Below are 7,030 nucleotides of genomic sequence, written 5' to 3' on the forward strand. Positions count from 1 at the left end.
CCTTAATTAATCATTACCTGTATTTTGTCGTATCTTTTATCCGTCAACACATTTTCAGCGATACCAATATCATATGGCATAAGGTTCTTGGCTGATTTATTCTTCAAGTTTTTTTTTCTTTATAGGATATAAAGATATGTAAAGATTAGGATTATTTATAGGATATCTTTTTTCTTTAGGATGATATCTTTAAATTGTACCTACCTATATGTAAGTATAGAAACTACAATCGCGCAATTTGTACATGTATAAATTTTATTGAGAAATATGTAATATAAATACTGTAAAACGTAATTATTGTCCAAAATGTTGTCCAGAATGTTCCTGCCAATTTTTAAGAAAAATTCAAAGGCACATTTGAATTTTGATATATGTTTATGGAATTACATAGGTACCATGTTGTTCCACAATCTTTCCAATCTTTTTAGGGATTTATACATGTTATGTGCTTTCAATCATTTCGATATATTCAGACCTGTATTTACCACCTTCCAAAACAGACATGGATTTTCCAATCAACCCAATATAAAAGCGTTTTGTAATCTCATATATTATTATTGCATTATATAATTACTTTATAGGATTTGAAAGTTGTATAGCTGTAATAAATCTCACATGAGCTTTCAAATGCTAATTAATAAAAAGAAACATCTTGATTCATTGAAGAATTCTCAATAGGTTTGATAAAACAATGGAGTCCCAAAACATTACATATTTCTTATTGTACTCGTTTCGTACTATCTCGATACTATCTCGGTACTTTTTTCACTTGCAGTTCGCTATGATAAACTGTAGAAGTTTCAATTACCGTACAGGTTGATTAGAGCACTAGGTTTTCTTTTCAAATGGGATATGTAAGAATCCGTTTTCTTGGTGTCGAGTAATTACTTAAACTGTTGCAAAAGGTAGAGTATGTAACTGAAAGTTTCACGATGAATCCCGAGGAGCCGCCCCCGTTACACAACGCACGCTTCACGGTCTAAGCGGCTGTCGAGCGAATTCTTGCACGGTGCGGCGGGACGCTTTGTTCGACAACTAGCTAGAGGCGACGCTATCGAAAGACGGGTTTGCACGGTGGGATCGATCTTCCCTCTCTTTCCCCTCTGTCTCGCTCCCACCGTTGACGCGGCCGCTCATCCTACGGGAGAGGAAATGAAATCCCGTCCGGGACGCGATTCTCGCGACGTTTGTCCCGTTATTAGATCAACGGTACTCCGAGAGCTACCGCCTCGAGAGAGTACTCCCCGTGGCCGTGGGATACGTCTTTCGCATTTCAAAGCATGCCCGCCTTTCCGGCCTTCCGATACTTCCTGCGAAAATCGCTCAGCCTCCGCCAACGCTTTCACTGTAATCAATCGAGGCATGCTAGAACACGGGCCGCATTAACCCTCTGTAGGCCGAATATGTTTTCAAAACAACACAAAAACTTATGTAACATATAATCACCAATTATAAATCTTTATACTAGCGGTCATTAATTTCGATACACCACCGCATTTGTGATTTTTCCAAAGTGGGACGCAAGTAAAACTCTGTTGTGTGGTAGATTCATATTTTATTGGAGTGAGATTGGAGATTAAGATCAATGAAAATTCAATTTAACATTTGTTAGGGTTGTGCTTACCACATTCTAGAATAATAAACCCTTTGACCGCTGGACGATTTTTGCTGAAAATTCTAAGAGGTGTGAATTTTCAAAAAATATCACCTTATACGGAATGATAAGATGGAACTTTTTTATATTTACAGTTCATTCATAGGACGTTTAGTTTCAGAGATAAAAATTGAAAACTTAGAAGACCTTTTTCCTGAAATTCAATTTTTCCAACGAACTTCGAACTTTTCAATTTTTATTTTCGAAACTATGCATCCTATGAATAAACTGTAAATATAAAAAAGTTTCGTGATCATCCCCTATAAGCTGATATATTTTTTTTAATTGATGTAACGAATATAAACATTTCTCTGAGCCCATTCCTTGAGGAGGTATGTATACGCCTTTCACAGTCAAAGGGTTAAATAATACATAGACAATATCATTTATGTACATACTTGTGTAAACACTCAAGAATTAATACAATATTAATGTTAATTAATCATAAGAAACAAATAACCTTCTATGAATAAAAATTATGCAGTGTGAACGATATACACAGATATAGTGACGCGCATGGCTAGTCCATGAAGCTCTAAATCTAAAAATTCATCTCTGTGTATTAATCTTCAAAACAGTCAATTCTCTGGACGTTGAAACAATTTCGTTTGGGGGAAAGCTCCGTATCTGAACTGAATTCACATAATTCATTGTAATCTGCCATATCAAGGGAATTTTTAATTCCAGTAATTTACTGCGCAAACCGAGTGGGCGGAAACGAAAGACGAAATTTATGTATTACCTTTCACATGAAGCTTTTATACGTGAAAATTTCAGATTTATTGAACTAATAATTTATAGACATTTACTTCTGATTAAATGCACTACACACTACTGAACGCTGAGAAGTATTAATCATAATTCAGATCAATCGTACTTAAATGTCTAATAAAGCAGACCCTATAGTTTCGATCAACGAACAAGTGATGTCCAATCTTTGTTAAATAATATTCATAGAATAGTAATATTTTCAAACAATTATACTGAGTCTCCGATGAAAAGGAGATCATTTTAATATTTTTATTATTTTTAACAGAAACTTTCATTGCTTACAAATAATATAAAGTTACAAAGGAGATATACTATTGTGATAATTTAGTTTCCTTTTGGGTAGAACTACGAAGAAGATTGAGCGGTCAATGTCATTATTTTAAATCAAATTTTTAGTTATTTCTATGATAGATTTTAATGGAAGGATGTATTTTGTGATTTCAAAGTTCTCAGATATTGAAGTACAGTGTGGTATTTTGGTAGCTATTGAGAATTTCGTACAAATTCTGTAAGTAACAGCTCTTTCCACTAATCTGAATGCCGATGATATTAAAATTGCCTGTTTTTGATAGAATACTCTTGCACAGATTACAGATATGACCGCAATTGGAAAAGCATTGGTCTCCATTCTTGTCTAAATATAAATTGTTATCGAAGAAGACACAATGTAGATTCTTGAAGATTGCAGCATATAAAGTGGGTCACCCTATGCTGCGTTGTAGTCTAAGATTGCTACCCAATGCTACAAACATACATGTATGTGTATATGTAGATTCACAGCTGGTTATACGTTAATCCTGTTTTTATTTAAGATTGTAAATGATTCTTTTATTACCGCATCTTTTTCGGATTTACGTAAGCTTTGCATACTGCTGATACTATAAGAAAAACACCTGTGTTCTGCAATATTACGAATTAGGTAGAGTCTTGCAAATCAAAATAAACGACTAATTAGAGATTTAATTTTTTTTACTACATTTTGTATAGATGTATAGATTTCTTCAATGAATCGAACGTGCCATTGCTCGTCGAAGTAAATAAATAATAATATATAACCATTCACGTATTTAGCATGTCGTATCTAGTTAACGTCATATATGAATCGCACTAATTACTCTATAGGTATACATCGATTCAAAACATATAAAAAAAGGGAGATCTCATTACGCAGATCTCAGTTCTTCGACTGGACTAATATAGTTTTGCTGTTTATTATATTTACATTCATAGTGTATGTATATTCACTTATTGTCTAACGTAATTAATAAATTCGAAACTGCTTCTCAGTAGAAGATTGCAATGACGGTGTCGTTAAATCTGTAAATGTATCATTAGCGCATACATTCGCACATTTTATCTGACCACTTATACGTCTTTTAGAAATATTTTGAAAATATCTCGTGTAGTTTGTTACCCACAAAAATAGAAAAAAATAAACTTTACCACTGTGATAGTTACCATTTGGTTTTGTGGATCGACGATTTCAAGTCTTACTTTGACAACTGTTATAATATTATTAGTAATGCGTAATGAATTAAATTCTTTATTTATGTCACATTATATTAATTTTTCATGAATTTTAAAAGAGTTTCATTTAACCCTCTGTAATTTCACACATCAATTATGTACAGTTCTGACCTCTACTTTAATTCTATTATCAATGTATATCTATTGGGGTTAGAATACAATGAAATGGTCTACAACCAATCTGATTGCTACAACTGTCTGGCAACTTCTCACACCTGGGCGAGTATAAAAGAAAATGTATGCATACAATAACACTAAAATGGTCTTACTTCCATTTTCTTTTTAGGAAAAGTCGGGCACTACTTAGCAAGTTCAAAAATCGATAAATGTGTATAGTCATATTCATTTCCCTATCAACAATTCACTGTTTATTTCGCCTCTTAACGGTGTAAATGATTGAATCTAATGCCATTTAAGAAAACTCCGCTAAAAGAAAAGGTTCTAATTGATCGATTCGTGTTATTTAACAAGAGATCGACAATCATGGGACGCGTAAAACTCATCCGTCCGTAATGGATTAAAGCGAGCGTGACAATTTTTTTCTTTGCCCACTGTATATTTCGAAACAAATACTAGCAGCGTCTAACACGTTCCTCAATATGTTCGCTGCACCGTGCGACGCGGTCCCGAGAACGATTTTCGCGGGCGTAGAAACCGCCCTGAAACGTCGGCGCACATTTACCACCTGCATCGGGCCGAATTAATAGTTCGCTCCGCCGCGAAACCCGTAAATAATGCCTCCTGACAGCCGGAGCCGAACGTCGATGAATAACGAGCCGCGGAACCTTCGACTTTGAATTCCTCTTCTCTCTTTTTCCTGCGAGAGCGCGCGCTCCCGCCCCGGACCGGACCACACGCGCGTTCCCGCGACGTGCGGAAGACAACCGACTCGTATATAATCTTTTATGCGCCTGCGAAACAGAGGACGCGAACGAGCCTTCGAAGAGGAAAAGCGAAAAATACCGCGACTGGGAAAACTGGCGCGTGGGAGAGAGGCGGGTGAAGGAAATGAGTGAAAAGACCAAAGTGGAAGCGAGACAGGAGGGAAAACGCCGAGACACGCGTACGTGTGAGCCTGTGTGCAGCTGCGCGGAAAACAATGCTCGTCTCCGACGAACTCCTCCGCGTGAACGCCGAGCCCGATGCATCGATAACCGGAAACGGCGGGATGCACGACGAAAAAAAGCGTCGAGAAACTTGCGAGCGTGTGCGAGAACGTGTTCGCGGCTGCGTCGAGCACCAGACGCGTACGCGCGTTGTGAATGTTTGAGGAGACATCGCGTCGCTCTCCCGCCCCGTCTTCCCTTCCGTCTACGTCCCCGAGGCGCGGACGTTATCTCGATTTTTCACGTGGACGTTCGCGGACACGTGTTCGCGCGTCGCGTTTCCGATCGATGTCGGGCGTCCCGTCGCGCGTCGTGCTGGGTTCTTCAAATTTCCGCGGATTCGTCCACGGGTCGGAGAAAAGTTTGCTGTAATGGAGATTTGGGATATTTGTCATCGTTGGTATTAATTCTGTTAGTATAAGCAGTCTCTGGCCATCGAATTAGGATCATTTGCAATTTTCAATATTTTTTATGGTTTTATAATAATACCAAGATTCATTAAACGTTAGGATGTTATACACAAGTATTCGTTGTCCCGTAAGTATTCGTACCTTGTATCTTCAATGAAGAAGTTTGTCCAAACTAAATGACAGATGTAATGTTTCCAAATAAATTTTTCGTTGTAAATATTGTGCGTGAATAAACTTTACACGTGTATATATTTATAACGAAACATTGATTTGAAAACATTAAACTTATCATTGGACTGCGGATCTTTATGCAAGAACCTCCGAAATGCAAACAATATGGAAGAATATAAAAAAGATTGAAAGTAAAGTTCATGTTATAATATTTGTAAAATAAAATAAATTCCTATTTAGGTTCAATTTTTTTAGGTATGTTCGCGAAGATGTTATTTTGTATAAAGATTCGCAGTCTACTTGTCATTTAATTTATAGAAATTTCTTCAATAGACATAGAAGTTACGAATACTTACGCGACTGACTGTACATGTGAGTATTTTGTGTTACTCAATGTACTATAACTTACAGCACGCATTTAGAAAATGATTACTGCGCATATTTGATGAGATGTTGGATGTTGCAGTGATAAACTCATTTATAATCTATATCATTGATAAGTTGGCAGACAATAGAAAACCTGTCCTGAAACGTTTGCATTTATAAAAACTAGGTCTTCCTTTAACGAAATCGTGGATGGATCAACGAATTGAAGTGGTAATTGTATTCTGTTGATCTCAAAAATGAAATGAAAACCTTAAATCCAAAGTCTTAAGAAATATCTTGAGATGAGCTTGCTTGATTTAAGATAGCATTATTAACCGAATATTCGGACGATAATAACTTGCTTCTTAACCAGTCGTCTGTGACATCCTTTCTCAGAGCGTGCACCTATGTGTGTCGCGAGAATCAAGCTGCGACAGGTATAGTCGTCAAACAGAGTAATATTGCATCGCAAAGACTATATATTAAATCGTCCCAAAAATCTATGCCACTTATACTTCTGCTACCCAAATTAATATGTAAAACATACTCTTCAATAACCAATGGTAACTAAATTTTACGCATGACGAGTATACTTTCTTTTTTTAATTACTTTGTTTAAGGTCACATCAACTACATGGTTATTAGTGACCACGTTAATATCTACAACTCAAATTGCAATTTATTCATTATTTCATACATCGTTAATATACCTACTAGTTTGAGAAATTTGTTTCTATTGTTGAGAATCGTCTGCATATTATTTAAAAGTTTGTTTAACTGTGAGAGGTTCGTCACAAAAGGTGCATGATGGTGGCTGCGATTTCGTTATTTTGTAACAATGGGTAAGATTTGTGTGGCCAATTCTCAATTTTGTTATTGTCACTTGTGGTCTTCTATTTGGTACGGTCGACGATTATACTTGTCATGACACAAAATATTGCCAAGTAAACTCGTCCATGATTGACGGTCCATCACAGCTGCCTGGTTAAGATATCAAATGTAAAATAAACTACTATTACGGTAAA

General features: G+C 36.3%; 1 long non-coding RNA gene across 1 annotated transcript in view; it reads right to left on the reverse strand.

Annotated features, from left to right (window-relative positions):
- The window catches only part of LOC128889511 (uncharacterized), a 91,936-nt gene extending 90,826 nt beyond the window's left edge, over positions 1–1,110 (reverse strand). The window contains exon 1 of the long non-coding RNA XR_008460461.1: positions 889–1,110. This is a non-coding gene — a long non-coding RNA (uncharacterized LOC128889511). The remainder of the gene's footprint in view (positions 1–888) is intronic.
- Positions 1,111–7,030: the final 5,920 nt, after the last annotated feature.

This window comes from Hylaeus anthracinus, unplaced genomic scaffold (genome assembly GCF_026225885.1).
Source record: "Hylaeus anthracinus isolate JK02 unplaced genomic scaffold, UHH_iyHylAnth1.0_haploid 11997, whole genome shotgun sequence".
Lineage (NCBI taxonomy): Eukaryota > Metazoa > Arthropoda > Insecta > Hymenoptera > Colletidae > Hylaeus > Hylaeus anthracinus.